The sequence below is a fragment of the Mastomys coucha genome, unplaced genomic scaffold (assembly GCF_008632895.1).
Source record: "Mastomys coucha isolate ucsf_1 unplaced genomic scaffold, UCSF_Mcou_1 pScaffold22, whole genome shotgun sequence".
Taxonomy (NCBI): Eukaryota; Metazoa; Chordata; class Mammalia; order Rodentia; family Muridae; genus Mastomys; species Mastomys coucha.
In genome coordinates, this window is record NW_022196905.1 from 58,213,554 (window position 1) to 58,228,523 (window position 14,970).

General features: G+C 42.8%; 1 protein-coding gene across 1 annotated transcript in view; it reads left to right on the forward strand.

Annotated features, from left to right (window-relative positions):
* Positions 1–426: 426 nt before the first annotated feature.
* Klhl5 (kelch like family member 5) overlaps positions 427–14,970 on the forward strand; it is a 61,986-nt gene continuing 47,442 nt past the window's right edge. Inside the window, exon 1 of the mRNA XM_031342403.1 lies at positions 427–740. The gene's annotated coding sequence lies outside the window, so the exon portion shown is untranslated. The remainder of the gene's footprint in view (positions 741–14,970) is intronic.

Consider the following 14,970-nt stretch of genomic DNA (forward strand, 5'->3'; position numbering starts at 1 on the left):
CTTCGATGGCACAAATCCACTACTCAGCAAACTTATCAGACTTCTGCAAGAAGAAAGCTTTCAGGAGCATACCAAAGCTGACTTTTGCTGATTTTCCCCATCAAGCGGAGACCTAGAGGCCATCTCCCTCTGGCCGCCTTCCGGTCCTGCAGAGGGAACTCTCCCTCACTTCCCATCCCCAAGAATTCCTCTGCTCCCAGTTTCTAGGGGCTGACCCATTCTGAGCTCCATAGAGTACGCTCTGCCCGCCCTCCCTCGCCGGAGCCCCGCCTAGTATGAAGATGTACCGGGTGCCCAGGCTCTCCCAGCCGGGACCTGTACCCTTCAGGAGAACAGAATTCTCGGTCTCTGGGCCCAGCTGCGAGGGGGCGGAGCTTAGCACCCTGGGCGGAGCGGGCGGGACTCGGTGGTGGGCGGGGTCTGCTGTCGTGGGGCGGGGCGGCCGCGCCGGGACTAACCGGCGAGCGTGTGCCCGACCCCCACTCACTATCGCGCGCGTGCCCGCCCGCCCCCTCAGGGGCTGCGGGACAAGTTTGACTCCTGGCCTGGCGTCGCCTGACGGAGAGGAGTGGCTCGGCCCGGGAGGGCCGCCGCGCGGGGCGACGCTGTGGGGAAGGGGCTGGGGGCGCGCGCGGGGCCGAGCATCCCTCCGCTGAGCGCGCCCGCCCGCGCTCAGCGCAGCCTCCCCGCCCGCCGCCCCGCGCCTCGGTGACCCCGGGCCTCCCTCCTGACCCCCCGCGGTAAGTGCGACTTCCTCCTCGGCGCGGTTGGCTAAGGCCAGCTCCCAAACACACTTGCGACCCTTCGGGATCCTAGGACTCGCTGGCCAGGGTGACCTGCCCACCGTAGAAGCCGGCCCGGGGTTGGGGGCTTTCGAGCTGCAACCGGGACTCGAACCCGGTTTCTCCCCTCACCGTGCCCCACCCCACCTCCCGGAACGCGGCCCTGCCGCCCTGGAGTTGCTCAAAGTTCTCCACGCGGCACTGATGGCCCGGCGGGTGGAGCGAGTGCTGTTCCCCAGAACTGTTCCCTAGAGTAAAACACGCTGGAAACTATTTCTGAGCCCCTACAACATACACACCTTGTTAAAGTTTAAGTAATGGCCTTAACCTCAAAAGTGAAGACTGAGATTGTAGTTTCCTGTGTTTGGTTTTGACTGGTCACAACTTTTGGCATTTAGACAGTTGCTTCAGTGCGCGTTCTGCAAGTAGAAAGTGCTGGGAGAACTTGGCTGTCAGCGAATATATGTTGTTGCCATTATGATTATCTCACCTTACTTTTGAGACTTTTACTAAAAGGGATATACAGAGTGTATCCTCATGCCCCTTCCACTGCCATTCTTCTGCATGATTCAGGAATTATGCGCTGGCAGATGCCCTCCAACTTTGTTTTGAAAATGGAACTGCTATACTATGTGCCTGGCAGTTTTACCCGATGCACAATAAATGTTAATTTTCCTTTCTGTTAGGAAGTGGTTTAATAAATCTTCCTGTTAATATACAGTTTAATAAGGCTTTTATTATTAATTAGATCGCTGTTAAGGGAGGGGGAGGAAACACAACTCTCTTTTTCCTCTGACTTTCAGCATTTACAGGTTTGACTACTTGTAATGAATATTTATGTTCCATATGGGGATTTAAAACACTTTTAGGTAAAGGCGAATACACTAATATATTTGTGACAAGGAAAGAGAAATAGATACAAAATTGTAAGAAAAAAAAAAAGGATGAACATATACTCCCAGAGAGTATGTATATCCAGATATTTGAAGCAAATTTGTGTCGATGTGTACAATATAGTTAAACAAACTAGATGAGAATATTGAGGTTGAGGAAAAAAGCCAGGCTGGGAAGGAATGGAAAGTACATGCTATCAGGGCTTGTGTTACACATGAGTCTTGGTTTGGGTTTTGAACTTCCTTAGAGCCAGGAAAGGAACACAGTAAGCATGTTTATAATTCCACAGTTAAAAAAAAAAAAAGTCAGTTATTCTGCATAAGCAAGGCATTTTCTAGTAATGAGACCTGAGAGAAACAGGTTTTTTATGGGCCCTAAGAAAAGAAAGAGAGATAGTGTAGCAGCTGACATTTTTTAAAAGATCCCAGCAGAAAATCGTAAATTTTGCACATGCACACACACATACACACACACACACACACACACACATACACACCCAAAAAGTGTTCTTAACATAGGGCCTGTTGAAATTAGAGGGAACTCCTGATTGGGATGATCTGAACTAGTATTTCCCAAGCTGTGATCAGTGGCAGAACACTTACTTGTCTGCTGTGCACAAGGTCCTCTTTGTCCCAGCTCCAGGCCAAGGGAGATGGAAAACAGATTCTGAGCTCAGATGAACTGGAGATATCTGGATTAGATAGATGCTTTTTTTTTTTAACCCAGAGTTTCTTGAAAGTTTTTACCATACTGCTGTAAAATTGATTGATGGAAGAATAGATTTTTTTTTTAACTGCTTAAGATAAGAATTGGAGAGCAAAATGTTTGAAGTTAGTGAATTTGGTAAGGACCAAAATGAAGCTAATCCAGAAGTCGGGGTTTTAACACATCAAAGGAAAAGGCTGCTTCCATATTCTAAAGATCTTCAGTAATTAACCTCTTGGACTATATGACCTATAGGACTTTTCATTCATGCTGCAGAATGTTTACTGTTTGAGAGTTAGAACTAGGTTTAGGCAAGTACAAATCCTTGAGGAATTACCTTCAATTATTAGTGAATATAAATATGTGGTTTGCATCCTATCTTGTCACAAACATTATTTGTATTAGTAGTTTACTGTAAAACCCTATATTTTGCAGCTATAAAAGATCTCAGAAAATATGCCACACAGTAGATAGAGCAAAAGGTCTAGGTGTGGTGGCACAAGCCTTTAACTCTAGCATTCTGGAGACAGAGGTATCCAAATTTCTATGAGTTATAGGCCGGCCTGGCCTAAATAGCAAGTTCCAGACCATCCAACGCTATATAATGAGATTTGAGACCTTGTTTCAAACAACAATAAAAAGAGAGAGAGATCTGGAACAAAACAAAACAAAAAACAAAGACAAAAAACCCAAAAAACTATAATTGCACTTATTAATGTTTGGGGCTGTTTCCAGCAAGTTTATGAGCCTTTGAATCTATATTCTAGTTTATAAGACTAGTGTGGTTATAGCTAACAGTTCACTTGTGGAATAAATGCTGAGAATTTACTGGGTACTGGTAGTAAAACAGCCTTAAGGAGGCAAATGAGGTGGCAAGAGTGTGGATTGCAAGACTCATCTTATCCAGATATTCTTGGATCCTGGGTTCCAGAAATCAGGCAACGAGGGCTGAGAGGATGAGGGATTGGTTTGAAAATTTATCTGGAGCTGACCTATGGAAGTCCAATACTCCTATTCAAAGGTAATTTGGGGTGGGGGCACAGGTATACTAAATGTTAGTGTTCTGAAAAATTGAGAGTCAATGCTATTTATTCTCTTCACCCTGTTTATGAAAAAGATGTTTGCTGAGAATCAAACAGAATGGGTTCAGCTGTGGTCACAGAAGACCCTCGTGTTGTCTTAGTGACTTAAGTCAGCAAAGGTTTCTTTCTGCCATACTATATGTCTGATAAGGGTCAGCATGAGAGCTCTGTTTCAGGTGGTCACTTGACCCCCAGGCTGCTAGAGACTGCATCTCCGTGCATTCTTCCACACTTGGAAGGAGAGAGGAAAGGATATGCTGGATAATAACAGCACAGTGCCTCTTCAAGGCTTCCACTGGAAGTGACCATACAACTCATAGCTATACTTAACTTCAAAGACGTAGAGAACTGCTACTTTACCCTGTGTGAGACGGAAGAGACCTGCCACCATCTGTGAACAGGCTTAATGACCACTCTACTAAGCAGGCTTCATGCCCCTAAGAGTTAACACAAGATCTGAATAAGCTGTACTACCATGGTTTTCAGTCTTCTATTTTAAAAAATGGAAAACAGCATTTCTTTGTGTGTGTGTGTGTGTGTGTGTGTGTGTTTAGACAGAATTATGGTAATGAGGATTATAAAGAACATCTTAATTTGAAATGAAATGCTATTGAAAAACCCCACAATTAGTTGTACTATTTTGATCAAGTGAGTTTCATTTTGAATTGTATGTCCATTCAATAAACATTTGTTAACTTTGTATAAGGCACTGTTAGGTCTTCTGAAAATAAAATAGTGAATGGGAGTTTACAATGCCAAAAGAAAATAGCTATAATTTGAGTTCTCTCCTTTTTAAGGAGGCATTAACAAAATTTTGGAGTATAACTCACACACTCAAACACACAAACACTATATTTTGTATTCCTCTCTCTTTGTTTTGCTCTTAAGGTTTATTTCCTAACAAGTTATATAAAATTACTTAAACTAGTTTAAGCAACCAGAGTGTTTTGTTAGCAGCAATGTAGCTTTGTGTCGATGTCAGAGACCAGAAACCCAGTTGGGCCTCGAGGTCCTTGGCATCACTAATAGTAAATTGGAAGTAGGGCTGTTTTCCCTGTGTGATTTCTTTCCAGTCTCTCTCTGTGTGTGCATGCCATCGCTCTGTTTCTCTACTGACTAGCCTTTCTCTGTTTTTCTCTTACAAGGGTGCTTTCATCCAAGAGTTCACGGGCTTGAAACTAGAACATCTGCAGTTTCTCCAAGCCTAACATTTTGTAAATGCAACATGGAGGTTAGCCTCAGTGGTTCTTGACCTGTGGGTCACCACCCTTTGCGGGTGGAATGACCCCTTCTCAGGAGTCACCTAAGACCATCTGCATATCATATATTTACATTATGATTAATAACAGTAGCAAAAACACAGTTTTAGAGTAGCAGCAAAAGTAATTTTATGATCGGGGTCACCGAAACATGCGGAACTGTATTAAAGGGCCACAGCATTAGGAAGGTTGAGAACCACTTAAGGCTTAAGTGATCTCACTGTCAGAATTTGGAAATAATGGAGTTGATTCTAAAACAATAACAAAGTAACTGGCAACTTTGTAAAAAAGAAAGAGGCCATTCTAGTAGCTTGCTGAGAAGCGTAAGGTTAAAAAAAAACCTAAGATGCCACTTTAAAAAAATCTGTATGATTAACATCAGTTTGCAAGTTGTACTGGGAAAGATTGATTATGATAATCAGGATGAGAAGGGAATCTTGGAGTTGACTTGTAGCTAGTGTATGCACCCTCCAAACACAGGCAAATTCGTTTTTTTTTCTCTCTCTTTCCTTTTTCTTCTTCTCCCAAGATATAGGTGACTGAATTGTCTGCCTTACTTCATGTCCTTCAATCCTTACCCAAGACTCCCTGGCTTCACCTCAAAGCTATTACTGCAGAAAGAAATTCCGTGCTACCAGTTCAGCATTTTCCTACCAAGCAAACCACTCTCCAGGACACCTTTTATCTGGACATTTTAGAATTTAACATCCTGCTGTTATATTTCTTCACCAACTTGATTTTTATTCCCTACTAATCTCTATTAGCATTGTGTGCTCGTCTTCTCTAGCAGTGTCTCCTCCCAGTCAAAAGGTATCCATAGCTGCACTTCAGCTATCTGAAGGACTGCTGAGACTTTCCATAATTTTAATGTGCTGTAAGCTGCAGAATTGATTAGCCCTTCCTTCCACAAATAACAGGAAGAAATGAAGTAACCAGTCTCCAGCTTCTCCTTCCAGATTGATATCTGGAAGAGGGGATTACTAGAAAAACATGAGGGAAGTGAGAAAAAGCCATGTTTATTGTAAGAACTGGGTATGGTGGCGCATACTTGTAATCCCAGCACTTAGAAGGCAGAGGCAGAGGGGTCAAAGCAAGTTTGACAGAGGCAGCCTGAGCTAAGTAGCAAGTTCCAGATCATCCCAGGGCTCATAGTGAGACTTCATGTATATGAGTAGATATAACTAGCTGTACATGACAGGTAAGACCCATCAGGGTTAAGGTTAAAGGAGGGTCTTAGGTTCAGTTTGCAGAAGATCTAGATTCTCCGAAATGTCCTTACACATTTGTTGCTGTGTAAAGGCAGGATGGGAGTGGACTCATCTAATCAGTGAGATTGCGGAAACAGAGGCTTCTTTGTTCAGAAGACAGTCACACAGTGACCACAGGGCTGTGTCGGTGTTCCCGATTGCTAGAAGTGACCTTCACAGAAGTCCATACAAGCAGCTTGTATCATCTGAGTAATATCTCATAAGAGGCTCAACTAGGTGGGTACAGAAGCCACTAGCTTTAAAAATCCATGTCCCCAACACATGAAGTCTCTTACAGCTCCATAAACTTAGCTTCTAGGATCTTGGAAAGGATATGAATTATCATAAGAGCCCCCCACCTCCACCCCGCAAAGCTAGGGTTTCTTTATATGAATCCAAGTGAAAACTGAGTAACCCGGAAAGCCATCTTTACTAGGAGTAATGTTGCCTTGAATGTAGATGACATGCCTAATTCTACAGATTGCCATTGCTGGGACACAGAGCTAAGAGAGTTAACTTTAAATGCAGAAGGGGGAAGGTTTGCTAACTCAAACGTCCACAGTGAGTGTATGTGTTCACTTGGCAGTATTCAGTAGTATTTGTTTTCCTTGGTTTGATCTAATGTGTTTAATTATTTTCAGTTATAGATGAAGTATGAAATAGATGGATAATAGTAAGATAGGACGTTGGCAGGGCAAGTGGGACCACTAAGACATTAAAAACTCTGAATCCCATGCCAAATGAGTTGACTTTTATGATCAAGTAGGAGATTGAAAATGAATAAAAATTTTAGCTATAAGGGTGTAGTCGAGTCCTGTGAAGACTAGTTAGGAGAAGTTGGAGACTGGTTACTTCATTTCTTCCTGTTATTTGTGGAAAGAAGGGCTAATCCATTCTGCATCTTATAGCACATTAAAATTATGGAAAGTCTCAGCAGTCCTTCAAAGAGGCTAGACACAGCTTGTTTCTCCTTTCCTATTTTTTAATTCACTGTATTTTCAAACATTGGTTTTATTTTAGATAGTTTTAAGCACTTTTGACATTTTTGTGCACGAATACACTGCATTGTGATTATGTTCACTAGCTAGTTCAAGTTATTTCTTGTCACCCCCACACCCCATTAGAGGTTGGAAAGATCACCCTGAAGGGATTCTTGGTTTTTTGAGAAAGGGTTTCTCTGTGTGGCCCTGGCTGTCCTAGACCTCACTCTGTAGACCAGGCTGGCCTTGAACTCAGAGTTCCACCCTGTCTCTGCCTCCCAAGCGCTGGAATTAAAGGTGTGCACCACCAGCACTCAGCTGAAGGGCCTCTTAAGAACATTGAGTTTAGCCTAAGATACATTTAAGTTACTGGTTATGTCCACTGATCTGCCATTTCATTCACTACCCTGTCCCACTGTGCTTCTTGTTAGGACTATAACAAAAAGTTGGTGGTTTTAAAAAAATTACTCTTCTTTTAAGTTACATGTTAGGGCAAGCCAGTGAGTTGTTGAATGGCATTGGCTTAGTTAACATTTGTAGTAATGAACCCATTTCTGATTATGAGCAATTGAAAACTACTCTCTCTTCCCCTTCCCCCCCCCCTTCCTCTTCTTTAAAAAATTGGACTAAGGCCAGGGGTGGCAGCGCAAGCCTTTAGGCCTGGCACTTGGGAGGAAGAAGCAGGTGAATCTTGGTGAATTCACGACCAGCCTAGTCTACAAAGCAAGTCCAGGGCAGCCAGGGCTACACAGAGAAATCCTGTCTATAAATAAATAAATTAAACAAACAAACAAACAAACAAATAAATAAATAAGGACTGATATGGACTGAGGATCAAACCCAGGGCTTTCTGCTTTCTGGGTGAGGGCTGTGTCAATTTATCCCTATCCTCACATTCATGTTCTAATTCACACTCATTCTGTCTCTGTCTCTCTCTGTCTCTCTCTGTGTGTCATCACATTTGTCTCCCCTCTGTTGCTTAAATTATTCTTTCTTTTTTTTTTCTTTTTAAGTATAGAATAGTTTATTCAGGCCATGGGGAGGGGAGTTGTAGAGATAGAGAAAGGCAGAAAGGAGAGAGGAGAGAAATAGAGGCCAGCCATGACCATATGGAGAGAGGGGGGAAGGAAATGGGGAGAGAAGGGAAGCGAGGGGGCAAGAGGCAAGGGAGAGAAGCAAGAGTAGGAGCTGCTTAAATTATTCTTTATTCCCATTTCCGTACCAACTGTATGCTGTTCTAACATAAGCACTTGGAAAACCTGATTGATCCTGCATCAGACCAAGTCGGTCTGTGATTTCCCCATTATGTATTCAGAGACCACAGACAACTTTGTTTGTGTTTGTGCCTAAAGAGTACTGATTGATTACCTTTTTACCTCCATTACTGTAAAGCTTCAAGGGAACAGCAACACTTCTGGATTTGGTTCAAGTCAGTAAAAGACAAAATCGCAGTTAACTCACGCTGTTGCTTTTTATAACGCATCAGACATTTGGGTGTCACGGCACATTTGCCAAATCATGGATCAGGCAAGAAGTTAGCCATGGTTTCCCCCATCTACGTGGCCTCTCGGTTTCCATCCTTGTGCCTGCAAATATGTATATGCACAAACTAAGAGAAGTGCGTGGCAAGGAAACCGTCCCGTTCACCAGCTATCCAGACAAAGGACTCTTTTCTGGTTTCTTTCCCAAATGCTGACAACTGAACCCAGGGCCTCACATGTGCTAAGCACATGTTCTTAGCTACACTTCCAGCCATAAAAGACTATTTGTCATTTGCTAGATTGCTTGTCTCACTGCGTGGTTCTGGCTGCATGGAATTCACTCTGTAGACCAGTCTGCTCTTAGTCTCACAGAGATCTGCCTGCCTCTGCCTCCAGAGTGCTGGGATTAAAGGAGTGCGCCACCATGCTCAGCCAACAGGCTTGTTTGTTCTCTGAAATAGGTTCTCACTGCCCTTCTGAACTGACTCACTGCTTCAACCTAAACGTCCTCTAGGAAATATACGCATGGATCCTGAGGGCCCAGGGATCACCCAGGCCTCCACGGCTGCTTCTGAGGAGACACGAGCCCTCCTCCCCTAGCTGTGCAGTTGGGTACACACTTAAGCTGGAAGTTGACTGTGTTCATTTCCAAGCTTGTTTTTAGTAGCTGCAAAGTTAGAGCAATGGTAAAATCAGTAAACATCTAAATTAATGACTATAAAGAGAATGCCATAAAAATTAAGTTGAATGCTTTGTGATGTTTCAGTATAAATGAGCTATTTGAAGTTTGTTGTCAAATTTAATGAAGGCTAGATAATTATACATGATGAAGAGAAAAGTCATCAAAGCCCCAAGTTGTCCCTGTCAAAGATCATGAACCAGCTGCCTGGTCAAAAGAAAAAGGGGCCCAGACAAGAATGCAAATAGTCGGCATCACTAAGTGTATTGTCTCCATTAAGGATGCCTTGGGTTTCATTCATTGTCTGACATGAAATTTTTTTTTCCATAATGACCAGGTTGTTCTGTATTCATATTCTTTCAGAAATGCTTTTAAGTTCTCCATTATACAAACCTTAAGTACAAATCATACATAATAGATCATACACGGCTTATGCAATAAGACCCACACTCAGCAGGAGATAAATACTGAATACAGGGCCTTAGCTCTGTACAAAAAGACCAGTGAATGAGTGTGCGTTTACACATTTAGAATTAAGACAATGTCATTAATGGCACACAAATGTAGCTTTATGATTACTGACTTTTTCATTTAAAGCATTAGCTCTCAGCTTCATCTGGTAAGGGAGCTTGCCCTCTGCTAAGGGCTTCAGGTTGACTAGGAATGTACCACTGACCTCGGCAGCAGTCTTAGCTTATTCCTGAATGCCTTGAGTGTCTTTATCCTACTGTTACGTGATTTTTTTTTTGAGATGCATTTATTTTTATGTGTATGGGCGTTTTGCCTACATACATGTATGTGTACCACACTGAAACCCTGATGCCTACAGAGGCCAGAAGAAGGCATTGGATCACTGGAACTAGTGTTACAGATAGAGGTAGTGAGCCATTGTGAATTGAACCCAGGTCCTCTAGAAGAGCATTGAGTGCTCTGAACCACTGAGTCATTTCTCCATCTCTGTATTGCAACTTTTAAATTAAATACCAGTTCCTGAATTATAGATGCTTTGAAAGCTATAATCCTTTCTGTCATCATCATAGAAAAAGTATTAAGTAAGCAATTTTGATAATTGAGCAACTATTATGGGATATGACAGCATCATAGCATGAGGGCATAATTTAGTTTTAAGGTTAGAGTTTATTTCACTTCCATTTCCACCTTAACCTTATAGTTATGTGTTACAGCACTTTCATCTGGGTAAATCCCTTTATTAGATGAGTCTAACCATGAAGCCATACTTCAGTTTTCAGTCTATCTCAGGGCTCTTAACTGCTAAGCTTTTGATGAGCTTACAAAGCCAAATCCCTTAGCTTGTCACAGCTAAACTAAAATTATTTTTAATTTTTATTTACTGATTAAATGAGAAATATCCCCCAATTATTTTTAACGGTGATTTATCACTGTAATATCAATCTTAATTTGGGGTTTCAAAGTGTATAAGTAAGCCAGGTATCTGGACACAGGCCTATAATTCCAGCACCTGAGAGGGAGATGGAGGACAGTAGTGAGTTTAGGCTACACAGAAACTTGAGGGGCAGTTTTAAGTTCATGGTAAGACATTTTGTCAAAAACCAGGGCCTGGGGGTGCAGACCATTCACAGAAGATTCACCCGGTGTGTGCAAGGCGCTGGGTTCAATCCCAACCCTGCAGCAAAACAAAAAAGACGTATGAAGCTTTCATTGCTTAAATCAGTTCATCTTTAAAGATAAGCTAGGTTCTACTCTAGATCCCTATTATATGTAGCCATTTGGTTGTTGCATTAGTTACTATTTGCTCTGATAGAATACCATGACAAATCTTTTTGGGCTTATGGTTCCAGAGGGATAGGAATTTATCATGGCAGAGAGGCATGACGTCAAGCGGCAGGCAGGAACAGAAAGCTGAGAACTCACATCTTAGACCACAGGCAAGAAGCAAAGGAAGTGAACTGGAAATGATGCAGGCCTTTTAATCTAAAGCTGGAGTCCAGTGATGTACTTCCTCCAGCAAGACTGCTCTATGTAAACATCCACAAACAGTTCCCCCCTCTGTGGACCAAGTGTTCTAATGTCTGAGATTGTAGGGGACAGTTCTTATTCAAACCACCACAGTCCACTTCCTGATGTGCAGCTATTGATCTAGCAAATACCTTCCTTTTGGTACTTGTCCATAAGGACCACTAGAAGCAATTTTGCTTCCAGTTGGCAAGGCCAGCAGTATACCTGTACCATTGTACCTCAAGGATATATTAGCTCTCCATCTCTGTGTCCTAGCTTAGTTTAAAGAGATCTTGATTGATTGTCTCTTCCACAAAAGTATCACATTGGTCTACGACGTAATTGATGACATTATGCTGGTTGAACCAAGTGAACAGGAGGTAGCAACAGCTTTAGACTTGTGCATTTGTGCATTTGAGGATGGGAAAGAAACCCAACCAATTTCACAGGAGCTTCCACCTCTGTCAAATTTCTAAAAGGCCAGAGCTATGGAGTATGCAGACACATTCCTTCTAAGGTGAAAGATAAGTTGTTGCACTTGGCCCCTCCTACCATCAAGAAAGAAGCACAGTATTTAATGGGCCTCTTTAGATTCTGGAGGCAGTACATACCAAGTGCCTCAGAAAGCTGCTAGCCCTGTGTGGTGCCTGGAACTGGAAAAGGCTCTTCAGCAGTCCCAGGCTGTTGTATGGACTGCTCTACCACTTGGACTATATGATCCAAGAGACCTACTGGTATCTGACATGTCAGAGGCAGATAAGGATGCTGTGCAGAGTCACTGGCAGGCCCCTATTGCTGAATCATAACAGGGACCCTTGGGATTTTGGAGCAAAGCTTTAGCACCATCTGCTAAAGGGAACCATTTGAGGGTCAGCTCTTAGCCAGCTATTGAGCCTCAGTGGAAACAGCATTTGACAATGAGATCTAAGCTGTCCACTATGAGCTGAGTATTATCTGACCCACCAAGCCATAAAGTAGGGTGTGCACAGCAACAACCCATTATTAAATGGAAGTGATATACATGAAAGGGTCAAGGTGGGTCCTGAGGACACCAGCAAGCTACAGGAATACGTTTCCCAAATGCCTCTTCTACTCCTGGCACAATGCCTCTGCTCCTAAGCATGTACCTATGGCCTAATGGAATATACCCTATGGTGATTAACTAAGGGAGAGAAGACTAGGGCCTGGCTGGTTCTGTACAATATGCAGACACCAAACAGAAGCCTAAACATGGGCCCAACAACATGGACTTCTGCTCACCAAAGCTGACTTGGCTGTAGCTGCTGTTGAGTGCCAGATATGCCAGCAGCAGAGACCAACACAGAGCCCCTGATGTGCCACCATCTCCCAGGATGACCAGCCTGCAACCTACTAAACAACTTCTTCTGTAGGAAGGGCAATATTGAATCCTGGAATAGATCCTTATTCTGGTTATGGATTTGCTTTTCCTCATGATTACATGATTACATCCCTCTGCCAAGACTACCATCCATGGACTTAGAGAATGCTTTATCCACTACCCTAGCATTCCACACAGTATCAGTTCTGACCACCATCAAAGAAGTGTGACAATAGGCCCACGCTCATGGAATCCCCTGGTCTTAACATGCTCCCTACCACCCTAAAAACACCCTAAGGGTAAAACATTCTACCCTTGGTAGAATGGCAGAATGACCTTTTAAAGTCTCATTTACAGGGACAATTAGGTGGCAGCAACCTGGCAGGCTGGATCATGGTTCTCCAAAAGATAGTATATGTTTTGAATCAGTATGTGATACATGGTACAGTTTCTCTTGTAGTCAGGATTCACAGGTCCAGGCACGGGAATGGGGATGAGTCTGCTCACTATCATTCCTAGTGACTACTAGGGAAAATTTTGTTTCCTGTTCCGGTGACCTCAGTTTCTGCTAGCCTAGAGGTTTGGGTTCCAAACAGGTGAGCACTTGTTCCTGGAGGTAAAACAAACATTCCATTGCACTGGAAACTAATACTAACCCCCTCTCCCACCGCCACTTCTAAGCTTCTGATGCCGGAAGCCAACAGCCTAAGGAAGGAGAAACAGTGTTAGGGGAGGTGATTGAAGCAAGAGAAGACATGTCTGGAGTACTGGAGATCCTTTAGGGCGTCTCTTGTGCTGCCATGTCCTGTGATTAAAGTCAGTGGGAAACTACAACCCAATCCATGCAAAGGGATTCTTCCAAGAATGAAGGGATTGCTCTTTTCTCCAGAGAAAGAGGCAAGACCTGCTGAGGCCAAGGTGGAGGAAGTAAAGAATAGGCAGTAGAGGAAGGAAGTTCTAAATGCCAGCTAAAGCCAGGTGACCAGCTGCAGAAATGAGCTATAACTGACATGAGAATATTTGTCCTATTTTTTGTTAAAAACACATTTGTGCATATATATGCATATAGTAAGCCAATATTTGTGTTTGTTTTCCTCTATTTCTTTGTTATATAATGTAACATCAATCAAGAAAATATCAGTGGTAAAATGTTGTAAGTCTATATTATCATATTTAAGAGGGTCTGTTGTTGTTGTTTTGAGACAAGGCCTCACTATGTATTCCTGGCTGGCCTGGAACCCTCTCTGTAGACCAAGCTCAACTCAAACTCACAGAGTTTGTTTCCTATCTGTTTTGTGAGTGATGGAATTGAAGGTATGTCACTATGCCTGACTGCCATATTTAAGTTTTGAGAGGCTGAAAGACTAAGCATTCTTCAGGGGACTTTGCTTCCTGTTCTAAAGCACATACTGCATTTGCAGTTGTTCATGGAATCATCATATCGTGTTAGGCAAAATTATGACCTGTTATTGTTTTCATTGGAAATTTATCATGGCTTAAGATATGATTGTGTGTCAACTTGGCAAGTGGTAGACTTGTGATGATAGCTAATCTTAGTTGTCAATTTGCCTATATATGGAATCAACTAAAACCCAAGCTACTAAGCACAGCTGTGAAAGATTTTCATGCTCAGATTATCTGAAGCCAAAGGACCAGCCTAAATACATGGACATAGAAGAAAGGAAGTTTGCTTTGGGAGTATTTGCCCTCACTTTTGCTGGCAAGTCTGCCTATCCCTTTGCTCTGGTATTTCTTCACTGACATTAGAGCCTGTTTCTGGATTCCATTATAGACTGAAGACCAGCAGCTCTCCAGGTCTCCAGCACCAGACTGAGACTGCTGAGACATCCAGCCTTGTAGACTGAATAAATCCCAGGTTCTGTCTTTCCAGATCACATTCTGCAAACCATTCTAATGAATCCCCTTTTAATATGTATATATTCATCCTATCAGTTCTGATTCTTTAGAGAACCCGAATGATACAGCTGCCCCATTTATAGTTCAAATAAGCAGCTTGGTCCTTCCAAACCTGCCTCCCAGTTTCCTTGTCTTTGGCACCCTTTTTCCCAACCACACAGACGTGAAAATACTGAATTTTTTTACTTCCTCTTGATTAGCCACAAGCATCCTAAGTCAGTCTCTATACTACCATGTTTTTAACATTCATCTCCCTTTCAAATCTTGTTGTTTGCTCCGAGTTTAAACTGTGCTTCTCACATTGTCATGGTCTGTTTTCTCTGCTCACAGCATCTTCCCTCTGAAAACCATTTTCACCATTCTCAAAATCATCTTGAACCATGTCTCTAACTCATCACCTTAAAACCCTAGTCCTTACCTAACTGCAGGACCCAGTCCTTGATTAGTCAGTATTCAGTAAGCCATTCATCACCTTCCACTTGATTTTTCCCCATTTATTTCTTTGTTTACTTATTTATTCACTTTACATCCCAATCTCAGCCCCCCACTGTCTCCCCTCCCCTTCACTTCTGAGAAGGTGGAGGACCCCCTGGGTATCAACCCACCCTTGCACCTCAAGTCACTGCAG